We start from the raw sequence: 13,145 nt of genomic DNA, 5'->3' as shown, positions 1-13,145 counted from the left end.
ACTATATTACTTTTACTTCCAGGTTTTTTGTTTCTAATTTTCTCACGTTAATGTCAGAATAGCCTGAAATAGCTTTTTTTTCCAAGGTAAATAACTTAGATTCAAGCCATTCTTCATTCCAAAAAGATAGGTGAGCCTTAGTGCGGTTTTGCCTCCATAGACAGATTAACGTGCTTCTTGCCTTCTGCCTACCAAAGAGGATACAGAGGCGGTTGTATTAGCATATTCATTCATTCATTCTCTTGTTTATTTCTTTACTCAGTAAATATCTCAGTGCTGGTTACATTCTAGGTACTAGTTCACAGATTATTAGTATGCAGCAGTGGCCAAAACTACTCCCTGATCTCATGGTGCTTTTATCCTAGATGGGGAAACAAATCAAACAATATATGTAATGTTTCTCTTGGTGGTAAGTGGTATGGAGAAAATAAATCAGGATAAAGAAATGGAGACTGTGGGTGAGGAATGTGCTGTTTTTACTTAGGAACATTAAGAAAGAAAAAGACAGACCTGAGGGGGCCATGAGAATATTTGAGGGAAGAGCATTCCTGAATGAGAACAGCAAGTGCAAAGGCCCAGCAGTGAAGCCTGCTCATAAAGGATAAAACCTGCTGTGCATGTTAATCTGCACTTCATATTCCTTCCTGATTGGACTATTATACATTTCTCTGGGGAAATGTCAGAATTGATCTGCATTAAATAATGAGGTGCTAAATAAGCTAAACGTGGCATTTCTGGTTCCAAAGATTCAGTAAACATAGGATGTAGCCCAAAAGATTTGTTCATTGATTCTGCCTCTAAGATATGTCTTTTTCTAGCCAACTTAGTGGTTTATTTTTAGTGGACTGTAGTCTCATCCTAGTAATTAAAAACCAGGATCTATATGCTGCACTGTGGAATGGTTATGACAGAGTGTCTGCTGCCCCTTGCCTCTACTTACCCATTTAGAGCAAATGAAAAGGATTGCCTTTATGCTGTGAAAAAGAGAAACTCTTACATCATGGCAGAGCAGACCATCCGCGAACTGTTTTACTATCTCATCTAAATGGTTCCGCTTTAGTCAATAAAATGTTATCAGATGCTCTGTTTCTAAAATTTGCTTGGCTGTACCATTGGAAATTGTTGGTATCAGCCCATTGGGAATGATATTTTCTTGAAGAAAAGTCTGAAATCCACGAATTCCTGCTGGACGTTCATGGCACAATGTATATTTAAAAACCTCGTGAATGTACGCATGGTAACGGCTGTGTGCGAGCCTGATTAGCTGGTTTTCAACTTGCTTGGCTTTCTTGAAAATTATTTTTCAAAACCATCCTTTCTAGTTAAGAGGAGCATAAAGGCATCAGAAACCCACTCACAGCATTTCATTTCTGATATCCCTCAATACGGAATAAACAATTAAACTGATTTCACTTTGAATGGCCTCTGAAATATTTCCTTTATGCTTGGCAGCCCTATGCAAAAATTTCCGCCTGTTGCAAATTAAAAGTCTTCGAGTTGCAAACCCCCCTGAAGAAAGGTTCTGATAATAGGGACGTTGTCAGACCCTTAACTAAGCCACACACTGCTGGGAGCCTCCGGAATAACTTTAATGTAGTTGTAGGGAAGGGAGTTGTTGGCAGCGATGAGGATCCCTGCTTGACTGCTCTCTTTCCTGACGAGGAAGAAAAGGACAGTGATCAAGCACAGGGTCTCAAAGGAGGTCTTAAATCACCAGGGAACGTGAAGAATGGGTTGTACACAGGCTGCCAAGGAAGCGGGTACAAAGCCCCTGAATTGTAGAGAGACAGATAATTCTTGTATGAACACCCAGATGACTGGAAACCTTTTCCTTGTGGATGAAACAGGACTCAAGTGCACTAGGCTAATGGGAAATGCTGAAATGGAGATTTTTTTTTTTTTTGGTCCCTATTTTTGTGCTGTTTATGATCCGCCAGCAGGAATATTTCACGGCATCAAAGACATGGCCAGAAAGCAAAAAGATGTATACACACACACGCGCACACACACACACACACACACACACACACACAGACAGACACAGTTCTTCTGTATCTCACAACCCTGATACCACATATGGCCTTTCCGAAGGGAGTATTGTATGTTGTTTAGTCTTGGAACTTCTTTTAAAGATAGGATGTCATTTACAATCCTCAGGCCATATGTTTACTCAGACTTAAGAAACATGGACTAATCTTTTTCTATTTTGAGGAGTAATAAATTGAAAAGATAATTACATAATATGGTGCATAATGTAACTCTGGCTTGAGCCATATGTGTTTAATTTTAGAAAAACATGCGTGATGACAGGTTATGAAAGGATGAAACTATTTTAGTCTTTTTAAGGATTAGAAGCATGATTTTTTAAATGTGTGTTCCCGCCACCCCCCCATCCCCAGCCTCCGAAAAACAACCCAATACACAAACCCAGTGAAGCACACACTACTGAAAGTCATTTGTTTTTGTGGTGGCCACTGGCAAAGAAAATTCAAGTTAGAGGACATATTACTTTCAAGCTCTTGTAAAATTAGATGCAGGCTTCTGTGTGCTAGGGAGAATGGGTGGCGTGCCGTTCCCAATGCAAGAAACAGAGTGGAGTTGCTGCATTTAGAATCAAGCAGAAATTTCTCCTGTGACTATCCAATTAGAAACAGCCCGGGTTATCTCTTTCCTTATTGAACATGATAGCATATCTGATATAAACTGTTGTGGCGGGAGAAATGCAAGATCCTTTCTTTCCCTCCACAAACATCTGTTGAGCCCCTGGTGTGCTGCAAGCACTGTGCTTGGTACCTAAGTTGCAGGGGCAGGTAAAATACTCACCGTAAGACTGTAAAGCAAGCAGGAGGCTTGTATACCGAGACCGACTTTCACGTTATTGTCAGAATGTGTCACTTTGCCTGTGATCCTGATCTGGAGGTAGAATTGTCAGGTGTAGAAGGCAGAATAACACATCCAAAAGAGCTCTACATTCTAATCCCCTGGACCTGGGAATATGGTGTGTTACATGGCAAGGGAGAATTAAGGTTGCAAATGGAATTAAGGTTGCTGATCACCTGCCCCCTTGAGAAGGGGAGGTTATCTTGGAGTATCTGGGTGAGCCCCACGGAATCACCAGTGTTCTTAAAAGTAGAAGAAGGCGGCTGAAGAGAGAGACCCTGAGAGATAGCATCACGAGAAGGACTTGGCTCAATGTTGCCGACTTTGGAAATGGAATACCCTGATTTGATTTTCACACAAGATATGCATGTGTCAAAAAATCATACTGTACCATGTATATATATACCGTTATTATGTGTCGATTAAAAACAAAAGAAAAAATAACGAAAATAATTCAGGAAGAGACCACAGGCCAAGGGATGTGAGCAGCTCCGAGAAGCTGGAAGTGGTGAGGAAGCAGATTATCCACTGGAAGGAACAGGTCCTTGATTTCAGCCCATTGGAGCCCATCTCAGACTTCTGACCCCCAGAACTGTAAAATAAGAAATGTGTGTTGTTTTAAGCCCTTAAATTTGCAGTAATTTGTTACACAGCAAAATGAAACTAATTCATCAGGGAAGGACCACTTGCCTGGTATGGTATGGTGACTGGAACAGTTGTTCTCCATCCAACAAGGCTGCATGTTGGAGTGAAAAGCTCTAAAAATACTGCTGCCTGGCCGGGCATGGTGGATCACGCCTGTAATCCCAGCACTTTGGAAGGCGAAGTGGGTGGATCACCTGAGGTCAGGAGTTCAAGACCACCCTGCCCAACATGGTGAAACCCCATCTCTACTAAAAATACAAAAAATTAGCCGGACGTGGTGGTGGACACCTGTAATCCCAGCTACTCAGGAGGCTGAGGCAAGAGAATTGCTTGAACCTAGGAGGCAGCGGTTGTGGTGAGCCAAGATTGAGCCACTGCACTCCAGCCTGGGTGACAAGAGTGAAACTCCATCTCAAAAAAAAAAAAAAAAAAAAAAAAAAAAGAATACTACTGCCTGGGTCCTCAATCTTAGAGATTACAATTTAATTGGCTTGGAGGTTGACCTGGACATTGGCCTTTTATAAGCTTCCCAAGTGATTCTGAGGTGCAGCCAGGAACGTGGAACTCTGGTTTAGGGCCTAAAGCTTTAGATTCAGATCAACCTGGCCTCCTAGCCAACATCTGCTTCCTCCTGGCTGGCTGTCGGGGCGGATTATTCTCTTAGCTTCAGTTTTTCCATCTGCAAACTGGGAATACTGTGAACTTCTACCTAGGGTGGTGTAGTCCAGAAATGTGAAAGGGCTTTTGTGTGTCACACATGATCATTGCTCAATAAATGGCAGCTACTGTTTTTACTCTTAAGGTGATGATTTGGATGCACAGAATATAGATTACCCTGATGTCTGGCTAACTAATTTATACCTCTTACATTCACACCTGCCTTCTGAGGTAGCTGCTGATACTATACCCTTTCCATAGGGGAGGATGGCAGGCATCAGAAAAGGCCAACCACTCTTCCACAGTCGCACAGAGACTAAACATGGGAACCCGTACTTGAACCCAAGACTCACTGTGAGTCTGGGGCCATGCCTCCTTGCCCCTTGTCTTTGGAAGACCTCCACGTAAAGGCTGGCAAGGCAGATGTGTGGAAATGTGGAAGTTGGTGGCTGCATGCTGGTGCGGCGCCTTTGGAGGTGTTTCACAAACCATTACCAGTGTCAGTCCTTGGGCTGGGGGCGGCATTTTGTACTGGATTCAGTCTCTGCACGATAAACCATATTGCCCTGTTGCCTGCCATCAGGGAAAAGGAGGTTGAAAGCCATGGGAATGAGGATTCTTAATGATTATAGGCTGTTTGCCTCTGTCTGCCATTTAATCTAATCTCAGGTTCAGTTGATACTATTGATTAGTCTCTTTTCAAAACCCTATGCGGCCTATGGGGCTTCTCTGCGTGGGGTAAAATGTTATTCTTTTCATATGTGAATTGAGAAGAAAAGGTGAAAGTATACAATTAATTTGCCTGCACTTTCTTGTAAATTGTATGCCGGATTTCTTTGAAATGCTGTATGGAACAATATTCCAAGCAAATTATTGTTATTTACTGTGACTTTTGCCTGCATATTTAAAGTCAACAATTATTTTTTTTTTCTTCTTATTTAATGGCCTTTGTACAACATTTTTAGAAACTTGGTCAGGTGTCACTAAGAAAACTTGTGCTTTGGCTCTGGGATTCTTGGGAAACAAATTAACAATATCAAAAGTAACAATAAAGTCTTGTTTCCAAAAGAAATAACCCAACACAGGCTGGCCTGGTGGCTCATGCCTGTAATTCCAGCACTTTGGGAGACTGAGGTGGGCGGATCAGCTGAGGTCGGGAGTTCGAGGCCAGCCCGGCCAACATGGAGAAACCCTGTCTCTAGTAAAAATACAAAATTAACCAAGCATGGTGATGCGTTGCCTGTAATCCCGGCTACTCGGGAGGCTGAGGCAGGAGAATCACTTGAACCTGGGAAGCAGAGGTTGTGGTGAGCCAAGATCACGCCATTGCACTCTAGCCTGGGCAACAAGAGCGAAACTCCATCTTAAAAAAAAAAAAAAAGAAATAACCCAATACATGGGGATCTCCATTGCCCATGCCCTCCTCTAAGGTAATTATCTGTAGGCCATCGCCATATGTCTTCTTTGTTTTAGAAAGACATCTTTTGTTATCATTCATGTTAATATTATTGAAAGCAAATAAAAAGGAATTTTACATTCTTTTCTTCACATGCCATCTATTTTGATGGGCAGTTTTATCATATTTGGAATTCTATCATTCCTTGGATCCTTTACTTTTTTGTTGTTGTTGCTGTTTTTGAGACAGTGTCTTGCTCTGTTGCCCAGGCTGGAGTGCAGTGGTGTGATCTTGGCTCACTACAACCTCCACCTCTTGGGCTCAAACAATCTTCCCACCTCAGCCTCCCAAGTAGCTGGGACTACAGGTGCCTGCCACCACATCAGGCTATTTCTTTGTGTTTTTAGTGAAGATGGGATTTTGCCATGTTGCCCAGGCTGGTCTTGAATTCCTGAGTGCAAGTGATCCACCCATCTTGGCCTCCCAAAGTATTGGGATTACAGGCGTGAGCCACCGTGCCCAGGCTGGGTCCTTTATTCTTATCAGAGAGAGAATTAAACTCTTTCCTATAAACATAGGGCATGCGCACGCACACACACGCACACGCACGCATGCACACACACGTACACACCTCTCACATCAGTAATCCTCCTTGAATCCCAGTCCAAATCTTGAAACTGTTCCCTCATTCTTCTGTTGCCTTTCTTTCTTCACCATTTATGAGCCATCAACCTGAAAACTTTCAGTGATGAGCCACATCATTTTTTGAAACACCATCTCCAGCTCAGAGATCCAGGAGAGCTTTTTGTTAAATCAGGGTTCCATACTCCTAGCCCCAGCTAGAACTGTGAAGAACAGTTTGTGTTCTTCACTACATCAGACTGGAAGACATGTACATGCCACACATGAACACACGAGGATTTTGTGACTTGGAGAAGATCCAGCTTCCCTATTCCTGATCACTTGATAATCGGGGTTATGATGTTTCTACCAAGTAGAAAAAACACAACAAAAAACTAAACTTCCTCTTATAAGAGATTTAATTTGGTTTTGCTTATAAAATCTCTTATCTGACAAAGAAGGTGCTAGGCTAAATATGTGTAAAAAGACAACCTAGTTGATTGAGGGATTTTTCAAACCATCTTCAGAATTCACTTGGCAGGGAGTGGATTCGGTGGAGAGCCTGAGACATGTACAAGTTAGAGGAATGTACAGGGTTAGCAGTCATCTGCATCCCCTCCACCCTGAAGGAACCCTTCTTAGCAGCTTGTCCTATTTGCTTCTAGATGTATTTAAAAGAAATAAAACATGTCAGCAACACCTAAGATCTCTTTTAACTTTTCTCCTTTCCACTTCTCAGCAGCACATTCCATCAGGAGCTTGGGGTACCCGTTCCATTCTATTTATATACACTTATGTACACAGGTAGCCTTTTCTGAGAGTGTGTATTTCATTTACAAGTTTAGCGTCAAACTATATTGTATCCTAACTACTTCATGCTGTATTCAGGCATGATTTTGAAAAAGGTATCATGTTCACATGTGTAGATCTCACGTACGCTGCTAGAAATGTACAAAGTATTCTGTCATTTATCAATGGATTATGCTTATTCATTCCACAGATGATAGACATTTATGATTAGATTAAGATAGGGTCTTATTTTGTTACCCAGGCTGGAGTGCAGTGGCGCGAACATGGCTTACTACAGTCTCAACCTTCCAGGCTCAAGCGATCCTCCCACTTCAGCCCCCCAAGTAGCTGGGACTACAGGCGTGCGCCACCATGGCTGGCTAATTTTTGTATTTTTAGTAGAGACAGCGTTTTGCCATGTTGCCCAGGCTGGTCTCAAACTTCTGGGCTCAAGTGATCCACCTGTCTCAGCCTCCCAAAGTGCTGGGATTATAGGTGTGAGCCACCGTGCCTGGCCTATGATTTTATTTTTAGAGCAATAAACGTCGTTGGCATGCACAAGAACTCCTTTAGAGTAAATACCTGGAAGTAGAATTAGGACAATAAACTGCACTCACTAAGGTTTCTTGATCCCCAGTTCAGAGCCTGCTACCACTCCAGTGAGGAAGATGTTTGTGTGCCATTCCTTCTCTCACAGCATTTAGAGCCTGGTGAGGAGCAGGATAGGGGTGGGGGTAGGGGTGAGGGATAACTCTATGTACAGAATAACTGTTTCCCAGCTGGACTGAATTGGTGCTCCAGGGAGGAAGTAATGGCTGCCTGGGCCCCGGTGTCTGATAACAGACAGATTCAAATTTGTGTTGTGTCCATTCACTTTGTCTGTTTGAAGAGAGAGATCCCGCTTCATTGATTGAATGGGGAGAGCCTCGTCTTTAGTTGCAGGTTGTAACAAGATTTAGGGAAGGAAGGTATCAACCAACTGGTGCAGCACTAGAGCAGAGATAGTTCCAGATGTCCAGCACAGGTTGTCCTGCATACAGACCTGTTCATGTGCTCTCTCCCACATCCCTTTTAAGAGGTTAACAGAAACCCAGAGAGGAATGTTGGAAGCCAAATAAAAATAGCATTAAAAACAAGGAAAATGTAAGAATAAAAGAGAGGCAGGATTTCTGAGTGAATGAGGCTTTCAGCTGCTGCCTCTTATCCTGAGGTGTGATATGTAGATCTGTCCCTTGCTTAGCTTGACAGCTTCTGGGGACAACACGAATTTTTCAGTCGGTGTGAGAAATGCTATCCACACCAATTGATACCCTCCCCTGGCAGCTGCCTCTCTCTCTGTCTCTTTTATCATTCCTCTTGATCCATCATCCAGAGAATGCTAGAAGGCATGAGAACGTAAGTTCCAAATAGGAGTTGGTGCCTGTTTTCTATCTTGGTTTATTTTCAAAACCCTTTTTGAACTTTTGAACTGTTGGTACCCAGGGGGCAATGTGCAGGGGAGTTGATAAATAAAGATAATGTTGATGTAAGTACAGTTTCTTTCATATGTAACTAGAGAAGCATGTGAGTTTTCAGATAAGCTTTTCTTAGAAAAAATAAAATTTTAAATGTCAAAGTTTTTTGAGTAGGGGTGGCGGAGACTCCTGTGCGGAAGGACTCATCTTAGACAAGAGACAGACTGATGAAGAGAAAAGCAAGCTGACAGCATATAGGTAAATTTGACTGAAGATTGTCCTGTTTTTATGAAACGTAGACTTCCCTCCTCCTCATGTATTCTCCTGAAGCCTCTGTTTATTATTCGAGATTACTTTCTTTGTCTGAAATAGTCACTTTCTAATTTTCCTCAAAAAAATTGTGGTGGGGCTTCTACGTCTAACACAATGTAGATCATTGATATGGGAGATTGTTCTCTTTTTAAACAAAAATGATGGGGAAAAAATTCAGCTTCTTTTACTTCCCAAGCATCTTTTGAAAATGTGTGGTTCTGTATTCAGATGAAAGTCAACACGAAGCATTAATTACACATAAATTGGCCGGCTGCGGTGCCTCACGCCTGTAATCCCAGAATTTTGGGAGGCCAAGGCGGGTGGACCACCTGAGGCCAGGATTTCAAGACCAGCCTTGCCAACATGGTGAAACCCTGTCTCTACAAACATACAAAAATTAGCCAGGCATGGTGGCTTGTGCCTGTAATCCCAGCTACTCAGGAGGCTGAGGCACGAGAATCGATTGAACTCAGGAGTTTGGAGGTTGCAGTGAGCTGAGATTGCACCACTGCATTCCAGCCTGGGCGACAGAACGAGACTCCATCTCAAAAAAAAATTATACATAAATTAATAAAACAGAAAGTATATGCCTTAGAAACACCCAGTACATATAACCATCTGGTTATTAGATTAAGTCCATGAAAATTTTGAAAATATTGGTTTCATTGTGTTCATGCCAGCACTGGGTTGTATCAGCCAGGTAATGATATCAATAAGATTTACCTCAATATTATGGTGACATAAACATTTTTTACGTAGTTGCCCCCAATTTTTTTTAATGGGTTCAGCCCCAAACCCTCCCAGGAAAACATACACTGCCAAGTGCAAGGTAAAAAAATGAAAGCTTATCACATGAAAAAATTTATATATCTGGAAATAGTGGTCATAATTATTAACACAGCGTTAGTTAGATTTGGCGTCGGTGTTTTGAGTTTCAATTTTTTGTCTCTGGGTTTACATTTTAATTATCTTGGGATTCACAGATTGATGTGGAACATGCTAGGCGTTTGCTAAATAGTTTTCAAATTAACAACTAGAGACATTTTTAAATGATTTGTGGAGTTATTTACAGAGTTTCATGGAAAGATTTCCCAGTAAAATGAGGATTTGTAAGAGGTGTGGAGAGTGAATTGGCTGACTGTAGTTATACATAAAATTGCCCTTGCTAATGTTTGACCACACTGCTTTCGGATTCATTTTACTTACATATTTTAGGTGTATGCATTTCGAAGGTTGAGATGTGGTAAGAGGAAATTTCATCATGCTCCATCTCAGAAGGTTGTAGGTTATCAAAGGTTGCAAACCCCCGTTCCCTACCCTGGTTGTCAGTAGTGCTTCCGTCTGGGTGAATGTTGGAACTATGTTCCCTGTGGAATCTGGGAGTTGATTTTTATCAACGTTAGTGAAATGCATAGGATTTTAGAACTTCAGGTATACCTAAATAGCTGCTTATTTTGAAACTTGCTTGAATTTCTTGTTTCTAAAATGCATGGTGGGAGATGGTGGAATAAAGGGTATTTTATACTTTCCTTGAGGGTAGTCACATTTTCTTAAATTTCTGGTTTGCGGTTTTGTTTCTTCATGACTTGGGAGCTTTACAGAATGTATCATACTGTGAAGTTGTTTGACTCCTTTAGAGATGTGTCTGAATGTGTTTTGTGTGTACATATACACATATGCATATGTATACACCTACACATATGTACATACCTGTATACCCACACATATACACATGTGTGTATGTAGATACATACACGCACATATGGTTGTTAAATTTCATAAACCCAAATAACTCAAGTTTCTTTCCTAACACAGAAAGTCACTTCTACGAACAGTTGAAAAATAAATATTATAATCAGTGAGGCATCACAAATAACTTTTATGTCTAAATCAAGCTATTAAATGCTTTTTTATTTTTAAGTAGATAGGGGAATAAAATAGCTGTATAGTTCATAAAGTGGTATGCCATTACTGCCTGCTGTGCCCAAGAATTATGCCAGCTTTTTACACTCATGAAGTAAAAGTGGATTAGAACTGTGATCAATGTATTACCCTGTATTTCTTATTTTGCATTGTATTTCCTTTTTGAGCACCTTTGTAGACTAAATGGCTACTAATGACATAATTACAATTGTTTGTCACCACCATAATGCGTGATTTCCTATCTCATCATGAAGATGTAAGTTAGATAAAGGAGGAGTTTTGGCAGGAAGACAAAGTGCAGTGATTTATTAAAGGCCAGATGTGGTTGTTAAAAGCTTTTCTACAGAAGGCACAATTGAGTGATGTGAAATGGGAGCGAAATCACTCTGCACACCCAGCCCGTGGTTCTTGGTGTGAGTGACATAGTTGCTCCTGGAAGCGTGACAAATGAGCCACATGTTTTATTGTTGTGTACAAATTTTATGTTGGAATTTAAACAGGGTGAAAAGGGTTCACATTAGCTTATACCAGCAAAGTAGGTGTTTAAAGGAAACTAATGAGACTAAAGGGCTGGCGATGGTTTCAGCGTGCTTAGTGCTTCATAGCAAGAACTGAAATATCTTATGTTTCTGTCAAGTTTCAAAGAGGGAAAATCCCAGCACTGTTTAAAAAAAAAAAAAATGAGAGTGGTTAATATGAGAATTCAAAGAAATCAGAAGCAAGTGGAGACAAGATATTACTTAAGCACTATTGACATACATATTGCACACATCGACTTGACATATATACAATCAGATTAGATAGATGCTTCTAAGGAAAGAGGCACAATTTCTGGTTTTAGCATTATTTGCACACACAAAGCTCTTTTAAAATAATGTTAAGACATTGGAGTGATAGAAGCTACGAGTGGTACGAAGTGTTTTCAAGCTTTTGGAGGAGGATAAAGAAAGAAAATGGTTATATCTTAAAAGGTATTCTGTGGACAGAAGGTAGTGATCTTTCTGGTTTTCCTTCCTTCCTCTCCCCTTCTCTCTCTCTCGCCACTCTCTCTGTCTCTTCCCTCTTTCCCTCTCTCTACCTTCTCCCTTCTTCCCTTGCATCCCTGTAAAATGTTATACGGAGAACAGTTAAACTGTAGGATTGGGTCTGTCTGTACAGCTTAGGACCTGGAATTATACTAGACGTAGGAACTTTCCTGTCTTTTCCAGTGTAGATGGAGAAATTACTTTAAATAGTATACGTGGAAGACATCGAAGGTTTCTAGATTAATTCTGTGAAATCAGTGAGAGTTTTGATGGGGTTTTCCTTCCTTGTCCTCTCAGCTGAAAATACAGGGTCCTCCTATTGTTTTCTCCCATGGTACTGCAGACTTGATAGCTCTCGTAGACTTGACCATACATTGTAATTATACGTCTATTTGTAACATTATTTGTTTAACGTTTATTTCCCTGTGTTCAGTCTGTAAGTTCCACAGAGGCAAAAACTGTGGCCCCAAGGCCTGTCACATTGCCTGGCACATAATGTACATTCAGAAAGTATTTGTTGAACAATCCAAAGAACCACAGGCAACAATACCTACATTCAGAATATCATTTGGAAAACACTAGCAAAATCCATCCAGATAAAACGTTCCCAAATTATAAATGCTTGTCCACATAATCTGTGAAGCAGTGGAGATGGCTCTTTTGCAACCCTCTTAAAGTTTAGAACCTTGGAATCCAGTTAGATCTGGTTCCTTCTGAATGGGTTTTTGCCTCCTAAGCTCTCTCCATGCAATTCCAGGGACTGCCACTTGATGGCTTAGACAATTTAAAATAAAAAGTGGGAAAGGTACACGTGCTTCTAATCCCTCCCTCCTAGACTCTGTTGATTCCATTTAAATGTGTATGTGTGTGTATATATATATATATTCCTTATGACTCAGACGTTGAACTTTATACAGAGATGGATACAGTTGAAGTACAGGGAGTAAAGTTTTGAAGAAATAAAACACTTAGAATCAGAGCTGTATTCGTGGGTGTGAGACATGCCTAATCTCACAAGACCCGGCATTTAAAAGGGACCCACGCTCGGTTTAAGGCTCTGCTGTTGCTGTCTTCTTAAACATTTTTTAAATCTTTGGACAAGGGGTCCCAAGTGTTCATTATGCCATGGGCCCTATACATTGTGTAGTTAGTTTTCACTGGAATTTGTGTTACCTGCAGGTAGGTTGCTTTAGGCCTGATCTTAGCTGACCGTGCTCCTTTAGGAGTCTTTATTTAGTGCTTGGTAGGAAGCTTATCCTCACGGGACACAAGCCTGTGGGTGAAGAGCTTGGCTTTGACTTAGACTTCCTGGGTCAAATCCTGGCTCTGCAACTGGGTCAGTTACTTAAACTTTCCAAGCCCAGTTTCCTCATTTACCAAATGGAGATGGTAATACTGTGTCTGCTTCCTAGACTTGAGTTGATTGAACTAACATCCCAGGTG

At 41.1% G+C, this 13,145-nt stretch overlaps 1 protein-coding gene across 6 annotated transcripts in view; it reads left to right on the top strand.

Moving 5' to 3' along the window:
* FOXP1 (forkhead box P1) overlaps nucleotides 1-13,145 on the top strand; it is a 632,214-nt gene that overhangs the window by 175,371 nt on the left and 443,698 nt on the right. Inside the window, exon 2 of one of the 6 annotated variants that reach the window (XM_030918197.1) lies at nucleotides 8,617-8,700. The exons of the other annotated variants lie outside the window; for them this stretch is intronic. The gene's annotated coding sequence lies outside the window, so the exon portion shown is untranslated. The remainder of the gene's footprint in view (nucleotides 1-8,616; nucleotides 8,701-13,145) is intronic. 6 annotated transcript variants of the gene reach the window in all.

The sequence above is a fragment of the Rhinopithecus roxellana genome, chromosome 1, assembly GCF_007565055.1.
Source record: "Rhinopithecus roxellana isolate Shanxi Qingling chromosome 1, ASM756505v1, whole genome shotgun sequence".
In the NCBI taxonomy this organism is placed as follows: Eukaryota; Metazoa; Chordata; class Mammalia; order Primates; family Cercopithecidae; genus Rhinopithecus; species Rhinopithecus roxellana.
This window is presented reverse-complemented; position numbering and strand designations above follow the sequence as displayed.